General features: G+C 43.2%; 1 protein-coding gene across 4 annotated transcripts in view; it reads right to left on the bottom strand.

Annotated features, from left to right (window-relative positions):
* The window catches only part of LPAR1 (lysophosphatidic acid receptor 1), a 73,403-nt gene extending 68,371 nt beyond the window's left edge, over positions 1-5,032 (bottom strand). Inside the window, exons 1-2 of one of the 4 annotated variants that reach the window (XM_065046347.1) lie at positions 4,879-5,020; positions 4,319-4,468 (exon numbers count right to left, since the gene is read on the bottom strand). The gene's annotated coding sequence lies outside the window, so the exon portion shown is untranslated. Of the gene's footprint in view, positions 1-4,318; positions 4,756-4,878 lie in introns of those variants that run through there. The other 3 variants (XM_065046348.1, XM_065046349.1, XM_005499202.4) reach the window with 3 other exon arrangements.
* Between the last annotated feature and the right edge of the window lie 14,389 nt (positions 5,033-19,421).

Genomic DNA, 19,421 nt, shown 5'->3' with positions numbered 1-19,421 from the left:
GTCAGAAGCAAAAGCAGAAAGATAATATTAGGCTTGCATACTTGGCACCTTTGTATTTTTAAATAGAAGGCGAAAGCACCTTCAAATTTTATCTAGAGTATGCCACATAGAGCCAAAAAAAAATAAGCAGTTCCAATGCCTCTTGAGTTAAAGTAATTTAAAATAAAAATAATCTAGCTGGCACAAAACTGTAGTGCAGTTCTCACCAATACAGCACCCGTGCCCTCCAAACACGCTTCCTCCTAAAAGAGATGCAGCCTTCCCACTTCTGCAGCTGGAGGCATTTCTCGTACCACTGATCCATGTGATTTACCACCACTTCAGCAGCAGACCACACTGGTGAGGAACGGCGAGGGGCAACGCTTACCCACCGTTTCCTCAGCAGGAATGGCAGCCAGGGCATCATCCAGCTGCACCAGCAAAACACTCTCCACACACCTCAGGCTCTCCATCCCAGGAGTGGCCTGAGGATGAGGGACATGGTCCCCACCCCTGGCAGTGCTGCTGGCAGGGGCGCACGTGTCTTACCCAGACTCCTTGAACCAGAGCAGCCACATGAATCGGCGGCCGTTTTCATCTGCCAGAAGCAGAGGAAGAAAGTTTCCTTTCTTTTTAAGAAGAAATGGCTTCTGGGGTAAATGTGCTGGCACTCACCTATTTATGTGCACTAACATAATTGACTAGATCAAGTGGGTCAAGAAGGAGCCAGATCCAGTACGAAATAGATGCAGGAGTAAGCAAAATGTGTTTAGCAAACTACTCCAGGCTGTACCTATCAGGAAATTCTGGAGACGTTGCACTGATGCAAGCAAGCCTCTATACAGATATGCAATGCCTTAACCACTTCAAAAGGTCCTTTTCAAGAGCTCATTTGGGAAATGCAATGATCACAGAGATACCATGTGGGATAGGAAACATAGATACTAGCCAAACTGGCACTAAATAGGCTATTTTCCCTACCAGTGCTAAAAGCTGCACAAATGGAAACTACATTTTTAAGAATAAGAGGCACCAGTCCTGAAAAAATGAAAACTGATCCTAGAGTGCAATCTTCAGCCAAACAATGGCCAAGACTTTGCAAGCCACGTGTGCTGTTAATCACCTTGGGTGTGGGGGAGGAGTGTCAGGCAGTCAAGAAACAGCAGCTGACAACAGGAAAAGATCTGGATATATAAAGGCAGGCACTTGTCAGAATTCTCATCTAGCTTCATTAAAAACTAAAACAAGGCACCAGACCTGCTTCAGATGTTCATTACCATTTGGTTCAGTATGGCAACAAAGGTACATATCACAGAATCACAGAATGTTAGGGATATGCAATGCTTCTACTTATTTTAAAGCAACCAAGCTTGAAAGATAAATAGAGTAAACCAAAATCCAAGTCCCCTGAAATGTAAACAGAACAGCAGCTCTTACTCTCTAAACAGAGCTTTCCTCTTCCCTGGAGACAATTCTGTATTTCTGTCAAAGCAACACACCAGCCTTGCAGCTGACCCAAAGCCGTTCAATGCCAATAGGGATTTTGCCATTGGCATCTGTGGGCCATGGATGGAGCCTAAAGCTCCTGAGTTAGCTGTGAAGGAATCCCAGGGAAAACACAAAATGGGTCGAGTTCAGTCCTAATGCTGCCCCGCTGAGGAGTGTCACTTTTCTACAGTATCGTCTTGCAAGGTGTGGAAAGTCAAAACACACGTGAGTTCCTACATAATCGCTACCAGTTCAAACCATTACTATGCTGAGTCCTCCATGACCAGATTTTTCTGAAGAGCAGTGGGCAGTGCTCTTCCTTCAAATTATCATTAAATCCTAGGACTTCAAATGGGGATTTTCCACAAAGGGAAAGTGACCTTAAAAGGAGAAAGGAAGAAAGGAAAAAAAAAAAAAAAAGGAAAAAAGTGAAAATAGTTCTTTTCAGCTCTTAGTGTTGCCTTTTGATACCTCTTGTGTTTTTGTTTCTTTTTACAACCACACTGTTTACCTTTAAAAGATTTTTTCCTTTTCAGACTACTAACCTGATAAAAAAAAGGAAAAACCCATTGTGAAGGAAAAGACAGTGAAGTACACTATATATAAAAAACTAATCCAAAAACTAAAGATGCAGAAGGGATCAAATATTGTTTGCTTTGTCCTCTTTTCAGTAAAACAGTTGTACATTTTTCCCCTAACATTACTTGTAGCAGTTGCAGTTCAAGTAACCCATTCAAATGGATTTTAACTGAATTAAAGTGTCCCTTAAATTACATGACATTTTCTTTATGAAAGGGAGGAAATCCAATTAAGCTAGTAAATTCATATTTTGGTGGGCGGGAAATGATAAGGTAAAGGACAACAGCCTTTCACAGTACAACCTGTTCCTGCTCTCGGATTCTTCTAGGTGCCCTTGGACCATCATCAAGACCATGACAAAGGGCTGTGAGAGCTCCCCATCCAGCCCTCTTGGCAACAGGGCTGCACCCACACAATGAGGAAGGCAGATCCACAGTAAACAGCAGGGTAATGGTGCTCAGCAAGTGGTGGCAGGTCACCACCAAGAGGTGCTCAAAGCCAGCTCTTCAGAGGGCTCACCTCCGAGAGCCAATGCACAAAACTGCTGGGTAGCCAAAGGTGAGATGCTGGTGGTCTCCCAAAAGCTACTCAGAAGAAACACTTGCCCTTTAGTTTAAATCTCTGAATATCAGACAAAGCGAGATCAATATGGAGAGGCTACTGAGAAACAATTAACTATTCATTAAGGTGTTATTAATGGTTCAACACAGCAACATAAAAGCCAACCCTATGTAAGTCCTACCAAAGTTTCAGGTCCGGAGCAAAACACTTTCTTCAACACTTCCTCCTGGATTCTCCACATGGTTTCACTGTGTGAAACTTACTACAAGACCAAGTTAAAGACAGATTTTTACTTTCTCTGATTTCCTAGCAGAGAAGGAATTTCACAGAGTGTCTGATGAAAACCATACAGCCATAAGTATCTTTGCACACAATGATAAGATTGTCTGTTACTTGTTAAGTTCACATATTAAAGCTGGGTACACAGTGTGGCATTACATCAATTTTGCATTTCCCGTGTTTTGTCTCAAAAGCTGTTTAACCTTTCCATCCTCAATATTTGTTTGGAAGAGGGGAGGAAAAGAAAGCAGACACCAGTCAGTATTTTCCTCTCTCCAACCAACACCAATACTGGTAACTTCTCAGAACAAAGTCTAGTTAGGGCAACCTATAATAGGGAGTGATAAGGACAACACCATACAGAGCATGAAATAGTGCTTCCCAGTATTCCTAAACAAGATTTCCTTAGTTATTTGCAGCTGAAAAGCCAGAACCACAGTTCTTGTACAACTGCTCAGATGAGACAGTGTCAATCTTTTCTGGAGAAAAACAGCATTTCATTTAATGTGGTTAATATTTAATAAAAACAACAGTAAAACACAGGCCTATCAAAGTGCTTTGTAATCCATGCACATATCAGTTAAGGAGAAGCATACGGCACGCCTAGAGCCAGGATTAGTGATCTGCAGGACAGAACTTCACTTATGCCTCTGCACACAGAGTCCCGCTTCAGTCCATTGCTGGAATTGCCAAAAACTTATTATTTTAGTACTACAGTATACCCCATCCTCACACAGGAGTAACAGGCTGCATGGCATGCAGTCCTGACTGCCAAATTGAAACACGACTCTCAGACCTGAGAGTGACTCATTTTAGACCAAATGGTTCAACACACCGATCCTGACTTACCACGCAAGAGACTTTCACTGAAAAGCTGAGAGGCGCAGCAGCTTTTAGTAGTAAAAGGCTGCAGCCACCCACTGCAGCTTTGGGACCACAGGTTGCCTACAGAGGCCCCTGCAAGATATTTTGCCTTCTATCTTCAAAAAAAAAAAAAATGCAGCAAAGAAAAAAAAAGAAAAAAAAAAGGAGGGGATTTGAGTAGCTTCTAATTTATTCACAGGCAAGTGAAATCAGAAAGCTGTGAGCTTGTTTCATAGAGAAATCCACAAGGAAAAAAAGCTTAGACATTCCAATGCTTTTCAGATAAAGGGCTATACAGAAAACTTTTTAAACATTTCCATAGGAAGAGCTTTTTTGGGGGCGGGGGAGGGGGGAAGATGGAGGGAGTCCCATTGTGGAGGTATTTAAAAAGAACATGCAGAAAGGAGAGAGATGAAAAACCCGGTCCCTCTGGTTCCACCTCTCTCCTCTCACTTCAGCTGGGTAAGGGCTTTTGTCCTAAACCTTCTGTCCTGCTCCCCACCCTCCTGGTCTTTCCATAATGCCCTGTACCCTTGTGTTTGTCATTCATCCTTTCCCGATCCTTTACCTTTGTAAATACCACGGACACAGCTCTCATCTGACTTCAGTGGGCTCTTCGTCCAAAGGACTGAGGAAGTCAGGAGAGGGAGATGGCAACCATTTTTTTAGCCAGGACTTTTTCCACTGCCTTAGTTTGGAATAAATAAATCCAAAGAGACTTCATGGAAAAAAAAAAAAAAAAAAATCAGGACAGTAAGGGAACAATGGCAGTACTGTTAGTGTCCCTTAATCAAACAAGTGTCCGTTACTTATTCCAGGCCAACCTCAGAGATGTTAGTCCAGCAAAAGCAGCAGCCTGACGCGACTTCAGCAGCCCACTAAAGCCCATCCCTGACGAGTCCTCCGCCGGACCCTGCCGCTGGCAAACGCGCGCCTCCCCCTTACGCTACTTCAGGCCCGCGAAAGTTACCACCACTTTCAGAAATTCTTAAGAAAACACTCAAAAAGAGGAGGGAAAAAAAAAAAAAAAAAGGCGCCACGGACGCGGAGTCCCCGGGCAAAGGGAAGCGGCACCTCTTCCCGGGCGGGGATGGCGAGACGCCCCGCTCCGCTCCGCGGGGCTCTTACCTGCGGGGGCTGCGCGGGCGCGGCTGGAAGGAGCGCGGCGCCGCCGCCGGCGCGCACAGAGGGAGGGGATGGGGGCAGGGAGGGAGGGACGGGGAGGGACGCGCTCCCGACGGGCTCCCTCCGCCCCCGCTCCGCCCGCCTCCGCCGGGCGGGGGCCCAGGTGCGCCCCGCTCCGCCCCGCCGGACCCCGCTCATGCCCCGGCGGCGGCCTCCGGCGAGGGAAGGCGGGAGCCGGGCGGTGCGCAGGGACCCCCGGCATCCCCGCTCTCCTCCCGGCTGCCCGCTCCTCACAGCAGAGCGTGGCCGTTGCCGAGGGCTGCCTGGGAAAAGGGCTGTGGCGTTTGGGGCACAGGCTGCGTGGCAGTGGTGTGCAGATGTTTCTGGAGCAACCGAACTTCTCCTGCAAAAGTGTTCAGACCTCCTGACGATGTCGGCAAGAGCCGTTTCGGAGCCTCAGCTACAGGGAGAATCGATCTGTAGGTTCACCAAACCCGTATGGTTGGAAAAGAGCAGGGTTGCACAACGGATACTTTTCCAGGCTTAGAAGAATTATTTTATTATACAAAAACAGGTTCAAATTACTTCTTCTCCCCTCCCCGCCAAACAGATTATACTGTGGAATAGTCTGATTTAGTGGATTGCAGTAGCATCTAGAGGCCACTTTTGCATGTGCATGCATCAAGTGTAAAGACAGCATATGCTGCACAGCATTTGGCTGAAATGGCTAGGCGTTTCTAACCGCTGTGGAGAGATTTATAGAGAGATTACTTACAGCTATACAAGCCAGCAATGCCTCCAGCAGTACAAAAGCCCATAATGAAAGACCAAGACCATTAAAGTACTCCTTGTGTTTCCCAAGGAACCAGAAAGCAACAGAGATAATTCTCCTCAAGTCACATCTTTGCTTTTACCATGAATAGTGGTGACACTGGCTTCCATAGCTGCTTACAGTATCTGCTGTACCACAGGTATTGTTATTGGAAAAGCTTTCAGCATCAGTGTGAGCAGATTTCTTGCTGTTGTGGCTGGTTAGTAGTTCTTTCCCTTTAGGAAGCAGTCAAATGCTTTTTTTTTTTTGTGTGTGTATCAAAAATTGTTATGGATGTGTATATGTATATGCATGTGTATTTCAATAAAAGAGTTATTTTGTCCCCACACAATACCAGGCATTGATTTTGTACTCAGCATTGTGATTAGCACATAGGCCAGGCTTCAATGTGCTGAAAAGTCATGCTAAGCATTCAGAAGGCCATTAACTTCAGAAAATGCTTCATTTCATCTTCTACCTGTTTTCAAAGCAAGCTACCAAATATTTGCAAGGGCTGACCAAGAAACATGTTCTGTTACAAGATCTAATAGCTGATTCAGCATCCATACAATCAAGTGCAGTGACAGGTCTTAATAGTTTCCCATCTATGTGCAGGCTCCATCCAGTCTGGACCACTGCAGGCTGGAAACAGTGTGCTCACACTCCACATTTGTCCTGCCCTGGTGGTAGAAATGGAATGAGTTGCATGAGCCACTGGTTGAAAAGCAGGTCTTCAGAGTGTAAGTGTCCTATGGCAGTATGGTTTTCTTATGTAGTTTTATTATAGAAAGGATTTTACTCAGCTTTTTGGGACACGAGCTACATGCACCTCTCTACAATGTCATGTGCTTAGACAGTTGCCCAGATACCACTACAGCAACCAAGATTAAGTTAAAAATAATCAAAGGATGAGCTTACATCTCTGCAGGGAGACCTGCCACCCCAAGCATGCAAGACCCTGTTTCAGTGGAACAGTGCAGGTACATGAAGATGCATGATGGGAAGAGTTTTCCTTCAGGAAACTGGGAATTACCACTGCCTAGCCTCCATTAAAAAGTCTCACTTAGTCCAGTTACTCAGATTTGCTAGTTAGGACCTTCTCAGTAGTGATTCTGGCTCCTGACACTTGAAGGAAAACAGCAGTCCTGTGCTCATGGTAAAAGGCTGATCCATGCATGAGACGGAATTATATGAAGGCAAAATTATTACACTTTAAAATGAAAAGCATTTCTGAGACTACCTTCAGTTAAGTGAAGTAGCTAAAGCAGCAATGTTTCTTCAGTTGCTTTGATTTCTGTTAGTGACTTCAGACACTCCTGCTCAGCCCTGAAACAGTGACTTGTCATTTATTCAAGGCTTACACAATTAATTCTCAGTCTTCCACTCTTGCTCTAACCAGAAAATATAGGGAATCTTCAGTAAATCTTAGAAACAGGCAAATATTGAAGGCCCGGGGGAGATCACGTGGTCTGACAAAGTTTAATGAATGTAACTTCTATGAGACTTGGCTGTGCTGCTCCGCGGTCTGAAACGTGTTTGTGTAATCACACACAGATGTACTGAATCGCATTAGATAGGAAAGTCGTTTTCACATCCTTCAGTCTGGAAAAGCGTCTGCTTCCAGAGCAAACCATGTAAGTTCCATGTGCTCGATTTTGTGAATTGATTCAAATCATAAGCATGTTTAACATGTACACACATTGATGTATTTATATTCAATTTTCAGCATTCATACAGTTTCAACTGAGTCTCTGCAAGATTAGTCACACAGACCCAGAAAAGTTAAACATCTAATTCCTCTTCAGTCTGGGCCTGGAAAGTACCTCTGGTGTTTTTAATTAAAAAAATAAAAATTCCGGGTATTTACAGTTAAGATGTTTCTTCACTCTGTCACTTCTCTATGCAGCATACTGTGGTGTTCTTTTAACAATGGGTAATTTCATTTTGTATTGGAAATGAACTGCATGTTGTGGTGCAGTGGGTGCTTTGAAGGAAGCTTTAGATGCGACCACAATTAATAGTATCTTAGTGGGGAAAATAAAAAGGCAAGCTTCAGCATTATTTGAGGCAGAAATAATTTGAGAACTTTAAAGATATTTTCAATGTACAAATTTTATTGATTGGCTTTTAAGTATGTTCCAGTTTCCTAAAAAAAACGACCATCTGTAGTGCATTGGTAGTGTGCACGCTATGTTGTGAAGAACAGCTCCAGCAAGGCACACAGAATAAAGCACTCTCTGGAGTTTGACTTTTCCCTCTCATTTTTTATATACAGACTATCAGAAGCCCAGTGATCACATGTAGGGGATTAGTTCAGAACAGGATGCAGAGGAATCTGAGCAAATAACAACCTTACCCACAGTTGGAAAACGTGATGTTCTCCAGAGCATCTTCAGACACATCAGAAGCCCCACAGAAAAAAAAGAAGCACTATCCATAAAACCACAGCATCTTTGTTCCATCTTCTGCCCTCCTTCAGTCTCCTCTGGCCTCCTGTATATATTTACAGCAGTAGCACACCACGTCCTACGAACCATGAACTCCTCCAAAACCTGGAAGGATCTCAAGGCAGAAAGCAGGTTTTTTTCCATGCAGAATCTCTCTCCCTGGCTGAGCCTCATGCTGCTCGGACCTGAGCTCATCCTAATCCTGCAGCATTGCTGGTTGCTAAAAAGCTGACACTACCATAGTGCTCCTGCAAGGCAAACTTTGGCTTTTCACGGCTTTCTGTCCACACCCAACCCCTAACAGCAGGACTGCAAGGCTGTGATTGAAGGAAAAGTGAGTGCCCATGAGTGCCTGAGCATATCAACGGTTAGGGAAGTACACACAAAACAGAGGAGGTGGTTGTTCCCAACAGTGTCTTTGGCAAGATCTGGGTCAGGTCAGGTCTGTTTAGAGCAGTTTAATGCCAGAAAGGAAAGAGGGTTTGTCCTGGCGCTTGCACCATCCATGTTGCCCTGAAATTGTTGCACCAGGGTTTGTAAGATGCTTCAGGCAAGTTATTATTAGAGGTGCAAAGGAGTTCAGTGCCTTGGTTGCAAATCCAGTAATAACTCATACAGGACCACAAGCCTCAGCTTTACTGTTACTAATCTTACAAGCCACATAGCATCAAGTGCTGAAGCATACAAGAGTCACTGGCTGTTTGAAGGGTACAGTGCTGATTTGGGATGGGGGACAGGAGGCTGCCTTTTGGGAGAGGAGGCCTGGAAGCTGACTGTTACAGCTTCCCCAATGCGAGGGAGGCAGGACAGGGATGGGGAGCTATGAGTCCTGCAGTAAGGACAGTGATGGCTGCAGGTTCCATGCACGAAAAGCAGTGGGGTGAGGCTGGTGACCTGTGCTTCCTGTGGGAGGGCAGCAGCTTTGAACAGCCTCACATGGCATCTGTCCTTCAGGTCCGGGGTGTGCCAGGGCTGTGTGTTTATGCAAGATTCCTGAAAGCCTGTATAGCCGCTGGGACACTGCTATTTGGTCAGCGTTTTGTTTTCCAGGTTCTCTAAGAAACAACATTTGCTTGTAGGATGCTGAGGGAAGACTGGGTGGTGAGTGTCATTCTGATTTGTCTCTTCATCAAGTATAAGGCCCCAGCCTGCCCTGAAAGGACTGAAATCCCCTTCTCATAAGGATACAGGGGAGCTTTATCCCAGCAAGGGCAGCTGCAGCTGGTCTGTGCACTGCTTTAACCCACCTCTCCAGCACCCATCCCTTTGGCTCTGGCTGCGAGGTCAGCAAATTCTGCCTCAACAGGATCATTAGCTAACACGCAGCATCTAAAATACATAATTTGTCCTGTCTGGGCCCTTTCTTCTGGAACTGAATGATATTTTTCTCCCAGTAAATTGAATGCCATGCTCCTTTACAGGAAAAAATAATTGCTCAGAAAAGGTCTGATGGATACCACTGTACTTCATGCATCAGTTTGGTTTGTTTAAATACCAAATCTTGGAGAGTGGCTGGAGATATCACTTGAAAAAAATTAAATATCAGCAAATGAAACCCTCAGTCCTACATTAGAATTGCATTTCATTTGAGTGACAGTATTTATCATTAGTGTCTAAGTGTCATTATTTTCACTGAAATACAGTTTGCATCTTCTCTCTCTTCCAGAGCTTTGGCACCATGAACCACCGAAACTTTTCTGAGAGGTGCTGTGTTCACAGTGGGGACTTACCAAAGAAGTGGTGCGGGACTGAAGATTTAACTGAATTAAAACTGACGAAAAAAAAAAAAAAAGACCCTTTCAACACACAGAATAGGACCCATAATATTAGCTGAATGTTAGTGAATTTGGATATATTTAGTTAACGAAAGCTCTTGCTTGAAGGGACGATTGGGTCGTTTATGGCTGCACAATAAGAGCCGCAGTACAGAACATACGAATGCCAGATGGCTGGAACTGTTCCATTAATGAACTGATGCTTTCATTGTTCTGAATTTGATTTTGTAGCTTTTTGCTTATAATTATTTGATTGCACCATTAAAAACCTTCAATAACCTCCTGATAAATTATTCAGTCCTCAGAATGTGAAAGAGGAGATGCCTCTCAGCCTCTACTTTCCACTGGCCTTAAATGGGGCCTGCAGGTGTGCAACACCTCTGGCAGTCAGGCTGATGAATACATTTCATGCTGTTTTCTTAGTGCTGCCATTTAAATAATGTATGCAGGACCCAAGCACAATATATCCTTCTAAGGCACAGGAAAATTCCTTCCAGGTGACATTCTATTACAGTCAGTGGGGTTATCCAGTCACAAATATGCAGGACAAAAGAACAAAAACAAAAACAAACAAAAAACCAAAAAAACCCCTACAAAACAACGACAAAAAACAGGGAAATTCTTTCCAGATACATGAAGATACAGGAACAATGTCAGGCACTGGGAGATAGACTCTTCCCGCAGAGCACACGACTCCGACATTAAACATAATGCCTATTACAATAATCTTCCTGGTCTCCAGGTTTAATTAATGAGCAGTCTAAGAATCTACTTCTTGTGTACATTCATTTTTCTGTGTTACACACCACCTCTGTGAATTCGCTCTCAGCTCCAACACTGGCTGCATCTCCACAGTGGCTCTGCAGCCACCCTTTGTCACAGACTCACCTGGTATAGTCATGTGACAAACATATCTCTGATTCCCACATCTGAACAGAGTTTATGGACTTGGAACCTGGAAAAAAAAAAAACATATATATCTAATCTATATATATATATATATATCCTAAATATTAGGTTAGCAGCAAGAAAAAGCTTCCTACCAAAGCTGGGATTTTGTTGTACACCTATCTTTCAGATGCTGCAGGGGCTTCAATCCCTAGTGCCAGAAGTGAAACCAGATCTCTAATTTCTTCTTTTACTTCCATTTCAGTTCTTTTAAGGTTGTGCTTATTAAGCAAGCTAGTAATTAAATGAAATTAAAAAAAAAAAAAAGAGGAAAAAAGAAAGTGGAGGAGTGTAGAAGCAGATCACTCACAAGACTGTTGGAGGCATGCTCTGCTTTTTTCTGTTCCCTGGGCTCCCTTTTTGGCACCCAGCTCACATAAACCTCCCCTGGTGTTGGTAGGGATTAGTTATCTCTGATACAGCTTTTTGGGGCAGAGCTGCACTGAGAAAGAAGCAGAGGTCAGGTGGTAGAGGGAGATTTTGGCATCCACTCTCCTTAACATAAAGGCAGGAATGTTGTACAAAGGCATGCAGGGGTACCAGGTTGTGGAGCTGGCAGCCCTTTTTTCCTGGGCACCCCTTTTCCCTCAGCAGAACACCAGTCTGTGTGGTTTGTTCCTCCTGGATTTCAGCGTTGTGTCTCTGGGTTACTAAAGGCAGGGGCTGACCTCTAGTCCGGGAACCAGGCTGTAAGTATGGAGATCACCCCACCAACTCATTCCTTGTTCCACCTTGGACACTGTGGGATATCTAAGACCCAGTCCACAGGGATCGGGTGCACAGGGGAACTGTGGGAAACACTCCTGTGTCTTCCTGGAAAATGGGGAGAGGACACTCTGGAGCATTCCAGATGGAAAAAGACATGTAGGTTTGAATCCAGTTCCCTGCCAAGGGAAAGTGAGGGGACGGAGATATCTTGAGGTTTTGCCCACCTCCACAGCAGCAAAGCCCATGTAATCCAGAAACCCAGCTGCTGCAGCCTTAGGGGTGCTCTGCTGACTGGCTGCCTCAACAGTGTTTTCCCACCAGGCTGGTGCTGTACACTGAGTGAAATGTCCCCTCTGCACTTCACACAAGCATGGAGGAAAGATTTGGGGTCATTTCAGCCTTGTTAGTTAATAATTGAAGTCCTGGTTGCCTGCTACTATCTGTGGCCATTTAGGGTTGAATTGCTGCTTGTGTTTACAAACCAACATTTGCAGCATTTGTTTGCAAATGTTCTTGTAGTTCCTTTGTGCTGCATTAGCAGGACAGGCAGAGTAAGGGCAGCAATAAAAATCAAGTAGAAAACAATTTCTTCAATGCCAGTGGAATGGGGCAGCAGACCCCTTGACCTCACCTACTAAAGCCATTTTAAACCCGATGAAAGTCTAACTCCATATTTTTAACAGATGACTACACCTTCTCTAATGTCACATCAGCTTTTCTGAGCAGCTGCCAGAAGTTGGCTGGCTCAGGCTGTGGTTTTCAAAGATTTCTGGATGCCCAGTTCTCGTTCCTTTTAGTAGAAAGAAAGTGTCCAAAGTGCAGAAGGACGTGTGGTAATTTCCATGGTAACTCTTTGGAGAGATGCTTGCCCTGGTGGTGACCTCCTCTGCACCAAGAAAAAACAGAAGCAGCTCCAGTTCTGGCTTTTGAGCTGTGCCACAAAACAAACGTGAGGCCACATAAGATTTTGGGTTTTAATTTTTGCTTTCAGGAGCAAATAGCCTCTCAGGCAGGGCAGAACAATTAGTTGCCTGAGCAGGGGCAGGGAGGAGGCTCAGGGGGGTGTACAGCTCTAAGGGGACAGTGGCCCATGCAGGACCCCATGCCAGGACAGCAGAATCAGAAATGAAAAGAGCAAATGTAAAGGAACAACCATGCCTCGACCCAGTCCCCAGTGCCACCGACCGCGTCACCAAAGGGGTTGAGTGTGTCAAAGAGAGCAGGAAGACAGGAGGAGAGGTGTAAGGAGCTAAGCTGAGATGTTTCTCCTAGTGTTTGTTTATTTGTTTTTATTTCTCAATACCAGAATCAGTAACTAGAAGCTTGTTAATTGGCAATAAATCAAATTGATTTAAACTTCCTGACACAAAGAAGTGGGTTTTGGCCAGTGACAGAAAGAAGCTGCCTAGTAAGCATAAGAATATGCATTGCTTATTCCTTTAGTTTTGTTGATGGAAGTAATGGATGTCAGGTTGTTCAGGACTAGCGATACCTGAATTCAAATCTTTGCTCTACCATGGCCTAAGATCTTCAAGTTAAGAGTATGCAAATGTTCTTACGGAAAACATGCTTTATCAGTTGTCAGCTTTGCACACAAAGGACAAGTATCCAAGGCAACACCTGTGGCAGCTCTTACACTTAAGGTCAGACTTAATTACTTTTCTCTGAGCCTCCAAATATATAAGTTGAATGAAAAGGGCCAGCCTAATTCAGCATCAGCCTGGGCAAGAATTATCCTGCCTTCCAGAAAGCACTAACTGTGTTAAATGGAAGGGAAGAAAGTGTGCTGCATTAGAGGAGTGAGGCACTGACCTTTCCAGAGGTTAACAGGCAATGCACAGAGTAGAGATTTTTTGTTCATTAGGAGGAAACATGAGAGTGTAATTAGAAACAGGCCTTGCTGTATGGGTTTACCTACCACTACTGTTCAACACAGTAGAATAGAGGAAGGTACTCACTAGGCTGGGGACTGAATTAACAGTTGGAAATTTAACAGTGAGTAAATAAAATAAAATAGGCACTATTTTTTTTTTTTCCCATAGAATCTGGGACACCAAACTGCAATTGAGTGTTTGAAGCAAAAATCAGTTGAATAACAGTATTATTCTTATTATTTGATAGTGTACGTAATGAAGAGGAATGTACAGCATTCAAATGTATCATAAGATGGATGCAACAATAGCAGGCAATATGAAAACTATAAGCATACTACCTGGAATGGATCTATTCACATTGTCTTGGAATCTGTTCATAGAAGACCCTGAGCCAAAATTCAGTCTCCATCTCACCAGCTGTGCATGAAGACTGAAAACAAAGACTTTTTCTTTCTTTCAGGTAGGCTGCTGCAGTCTGTGAAGGTTAATAGGAACTGCAGGAGCATTTGCCCTACAGGAAGGTGGAATTAGAAAAAACACATAATTAAAATGTTTGACCAGAGGTTTTGTCTTTAGCACCTACAACCTACACGGATACATTGAAACTAATGGTTTGGTTTTTTGTTTGCTTTTTCCATCACAGAAAAAACTCTCATGAATGTTGTGAAATGTTGAGGTTGAGCAGGAAGAAGGTGGTCAAGGTACAAGGCTGTTCAACTTTCTATACTGGGAATCATGCTGTTGAATTGCTCATGCTCACTGCCACATACTTAAGCTACTTAGATGCTTTAAAAACCTGGCCTGTATGGGCTGTTTGCTGCCAAAGACCATGGAGTTGTTGCTAGTCAGGAAGAACGTTGTAAGCCAGGGGTTTGACACAACCTCTTGGTCATGGAAATGACTCCTGACTCAGGTGGTGTAATGCTTGAATCACTGGAAACAGAAGTCTCATCATGCCTCTTTCCATTCAGCTGACATCTACAGGACAAGCTTCATAGCCTGAAAAAGACCAGAAATCCACTGCCTTTTCAGACAAAATCTTCTGGGCACTGTTTTGAGGCACGTGCTTTACAGACACAGATCTGTCATCCCAGCAGTGTATCATATTTTCTGACACACAAGAAAATGTGGTTGAAAATACCAGACTGCAAGCACAAGGAAGGATTCCCCCTATATGGATGCTAAGAATAAATTTTTCTTCTTCATGGCACATTTGAGGGTTTTGAACAGTTGGATGACCCAAGTTAAATCCACTCCTCACCCTGGGTTCTTCCCAGTCAAGGGTAAACAAAGGTGCATGGCAGCAAATCTTCTTGCAACTCAGATAAGGTGAGTTTACATGGTACCGTAAGAACTGAGTAAGTTAAGCTACCTATTGCGTGAGAAACCCGAAAAATCCTGACATAAAAGGCTTAAAAAATCTATTTATAGGAGAAGTGGTGTAATGTATAGTCTCTACATTTTAAATAACAATGTGTATAATGTGTTAAGTAAGCCTCGCAAATACCATGATTTATTACACCTTCACAAACTTCGCAAGGATAGCTTTTACATTTGTTGCATTGGAGGGTATATTTTCGGCCAAACATTTCTGGACCCTATTGATCTCATTTGACTTTTGAACTGTGACCTGTTCTTTGTTCCTAGTGCGATTCCTCCAAGCTTTTATTTACTGCAGTATGTGAAAGATTACATTTTGTGGAGACCTAATGCCCATTAAAAAGACCTCCATGAAGCCATTCACACAGTAACACACGTATCTTCTGTGAATACCAGAAATCACTTCCTGCCTCTACAGGTCATGTAGGCAATCATGAGTTAATGGTCAAGGTCAAAATCAAGTCCTCAGTGTCAGGAAAGGGCTAACGTTCGTTAAGTGGCTCTACATGAAGTGGTTCACGCTGCTGTCTGCACGCCTAGGTATCTTGGCCTGTGACTTCCATTAGCACTTGAAAGGACACCAAAAAATCCTTCATTTTCAAAACAGGAGTATACACTCATATTTTAGCACATTGCTGGGAAGTCTGAAGCAATGCACTCCTTGTGACTTGGGGCGAGTGGTTTCCAGATGCTCTTTTCATCAGTCAGTCAAGCAGGGTTTGCGCACAGTGCTGCTCCTCAAATTGCAACCCTCCTCATGAGCTCTTTCAGCAGAACAAATACCCGCGCTCCCTGGGTTGGAGTTTAAGAATAAAAGGCAGCAGGACTTCCCCATTCTGCTTCCTACTGAGTCAGCATCTTGGGCTTTGTTACGCCAAAGATTTAGTGGCTTTATATTGCTGAAAGTACAAAAAGACTCTGGGTACAAGACACAGCAGATTTTCTCTTGGAGTAAGGATGCTCCCTGTACAGAGCAGGAAGAGTTCCTTTCAGCATCCTTGGCATGATGAGAATATGTCTGTCTCCCACCTCAGTCTAGTTTCCACTCTACCTCCCAGAGTCTACCAAGAACAATAAATCTGCTTTTCTTCTACCCATGTATGGATTTTGTCTGGAGAAGGATCATCTTCAGGCAGATAATGAGGGGTTGTCTTCTGAAAAATCACCATCTTTCGAAACTTTTATCAACTAGGTTGATGGAGGTAAGGCTGGAGGGAGAAGTGCAGGAGGATGGTGGCATGATCCACCGTGGACCATCCGTAACCTGGGCACCTGCTGCAATCCAGATCAGCTCCCAGGGTTTCTGGAGGAGCTCAGTCAGACATTCCAGGGAGGCTGAAATTGAGAACAGGTTTTGGGGTGCAGAGGGCAGCTTTGAAAATCTCTGGAATTAATCTCTGCAGTCAAAAATATATATAATGCTTTTTACTCTCATTTTAAATGCTACATTCAAAAGCATCAGTGCAAAACTTGTTGAAAGCAACAGCAGCGATTATAAAATCTTTGGGGCAGAGACTGGATTTTGACAGTCTCTAGCAGAGTGAAACATTAGCTTTGAGCAGAACACACGAGTGTTATAGTTAAAAGGAGATGACAAAAATGCAGTTGATACACTGCCACCCCATATGTCTTGGGCTGCTGGAAGTCTGTGACTCCTAGGCTTGAGTTTCAAATGGCATAAAAAGTACATTGGCATTGAGTATAATTACTATTAACCACATGCCTTGCTACCCACTCTTATTGAAGCAGACATTGTCCTGGTTTCACTTAAGCTCTCTGTAAACTTGCATTTTGCTGCTATAATGTCACAGACATGAATTAGAGCTCCTTGGTGACATCATAGCCATGAAACTTGCCTTGCTTTGCTAACGGGCAGTGGAAATGTCATGCCTGACTTTCAGGGATGCAGAAGGTCCAGGGGCAAAGAAGAAGAGGCTGAAATAGGGGCCTCTGTGCCAAAAAGAGGCCAATCTCCAACAACAAAGTGAAGCCCGTGCCGGGATTTTAAAATGATCATGTCACAGCTTGGAGCCGCTCTGTAAAAGATCCACCCGCCGCTGTGCAATGGCAGACTTGAGGGCTCACAGGCGGCAGAACTGTAAAAAGCCAGGAAACCATCAAATAAGCACAGCTGTAACCCATAAAGTCCCCCTTTTACCCTGCAGCAAATCTGAAAACAGCCTAACTTTAAACATCCCTCTTCCTCTTGTCCACAAAGTGTGTGAGATGCAGACAGCTTGGGACTGGGGACTGGGAGCACCAAAGATGCAAACCTAGTTATCATACCTGCTTCTAACTCCACCATTGTTAATTTCGCTGCTGCCATTCAGAAAAAAACTGTGCTAAAGAGATGTATTTTATGGAAACACACAGAGCAGAAAGACTGGGCGTAGAGCAGAAATCTTGGAAAGCTGTGTAAGGTGCTGAGGTTATAAAGCAGAAAATGATAAAAACACAGGAAGAAAACTGAATTTTGCAACCCCAAATATCTAGTACAATAAAATAACAATAAAAAGCCTTTTGTCTGCGACGTCGTCCCATGGGATTCATTGTTTCCTCTTGCAAACAACCTTATCTGGATAACAGATAAAATTTCCTTTTAGTCCAAGGACTGCAGCTGACTCCGTTTTACAGTCATCTATGTGCTACAGGGGTAAGGGAGCAGCACAGATTAGTTGTACTTTTTTGTGTTTTTTTCAAGTTTTTTCTGTATCTGAAAACCTCCCCTAAGATGAAGGTTTTAAAAGCAAGCATATTTCTCTTTCATTTTCGTAAAGACCAAAGTTGTCAATGATGTCGTAAATTTGGGAAGAACCTCCAATCTCTCCTGTCAGAAGTAAAAGACATGTTTTGTGCCATAGCCATCACTGATTTCAGATTTCGTGTTAAGATTTTATTTGCACATGATCAGTGTATCTGATAATTTCAGTGAAAAAAGGCAGACTGTCATTCAAAGGCTGAGGTGACTGATTGGAGCAGAAATGTGTACACACTAGGACACACATTCCTCCCCATTCAGGTATCTTCCTTTCAAAGTACATATAGTCACTGACGTCTTTGGCTCTTCATCTGTGTCTGCTAAGTCTGATAAACGTCTCGGTCACACTGAATATTGTGTATAATAAGTTCTTCAGGGTGATTTACAGAAAAGACCACCTTGTTTTGTCTTCTAGAGGTGTGCACAGGACAGAAGCAACTAGTATTGACCTTGCCAGAATGGAGCATCGATAGCATGATTGTGGAAGGCATTATTTCTTTACAACAAATAAATGCATAAATAAAAAACAAGTAGTGTTAAAGGGTTTGTGTCTAGGTTTCAAAAAAACATCAGGAAGTAATTACACATCTCTGCTTTTGTGTTTAATCTTAAACTGTGTAGCACTCATGTTGGAGTAAACGACAGGTTTCATGAAAGCTCTTGTGACTCATGACTACTGAAGTGTGTGTTGCTTGCTCACCTGCTTGCTTACTCTTCACTGCATCCTAGTCCTCTGCTGGTGGATATGGAAATGATTTCTACTGCAGCAGCACCTCTTATTTTCTCTCCTGCCTGCCAGAATCCACCCAAGGGGATCAGGACTGTATTGTGCCAAATATATATATTCTAGAACAGAAATTCATAGTCTCTATGGCTTGCAATCTAAATAAGAAAGAGCTGCAGAGAGCAGGAGGGAAGGAAGAGTTATGCTTCCCGCTAAGAAATGAGGGATTTAGTGATTTGCTCAAAGTTGTGCATGTAATTGCTGTCAGAGCTAAGAATTGAAAGCAGGAGTCTAGAGCTCCCAAGTGCCAGAATGAAGAAACCAGACTTGTACGTAATTTTCTCTGCTCTAATTAAAGGAAATAAAAATATACCTTAAAAAAGAAATCCAAAGGTTTTATGTTTGATAAGTATTGAAACATGCAAAATCCCTCCTTCCTCAAACCCAGAAACTGTGTACAGACACACACGAAGATGAATTCAGAGCTTAAGTGGATGAAGTTTGGTTTATTGCCCTGGAACTGTGCCTGTGTTTACATATATCTGAACTAGAGGTATGATGTCTTTGACAACATACAACATTAATATTTTTGTATGTATGCATCTGCACTACAATCTCCAACTGTTGTCTATTAGTCTGTTTTTCAGTTGTTTAAACTTTTCACCTTCCTGCTGTGTTCCTAATGGAACAGATTCCTAATGCTCTGTTTGCTCTGTTTTCTTGTGTGGTTGTGTTTTTTTAAATTTATATATATAGATTTTTTTTTTTTTTTTTAAATTTTTATTATTTTTGTTAAGTTCGGATAGATTGTCCAGCACTAAAGTAAAAGCTTTAGGGATAAATATATAACAGTGGGACCAATCCTTTTGCTCCTCCTCTTCTGAGGTTCCTCTTTAGGTTTCAAAGGCAGAATCTTCCAAGCAAGACACTACTCAGCACAAATAAAGCTGGCAGGAGGAGCCATTAAGCAGAAACAGAACTCCTGTCCTTCAGCCAGAAGACATTATAATTTCTGTGACAAAGGAGATCATGTTGCACTCTTGTTCCTACAATCACAATAAGAGGAACAGTCAGTTCTCAGAAATATGTTATTTGATTTTATTAGTAAGCAGTTTTGCATC

This window comes from Columba livia, chromosome Z (genome assembly GCF_036013475.1).
Source record: "Columba livia isolate bColLiv1 breed racing homer chromosome Z, bColLiv1.pat.W.v2, whole genome shotgun sequence".
NCBI lineage: Eukaryota > Metazoa > Chordata > Aves > Columbiformes > Columbidae > Columba > Columba livia.
The sequence above is the reverse complement of the archived record's forward strand: the minus strand, read 5'-3'. Positions and strand labels throughout refer to the sequence as shown.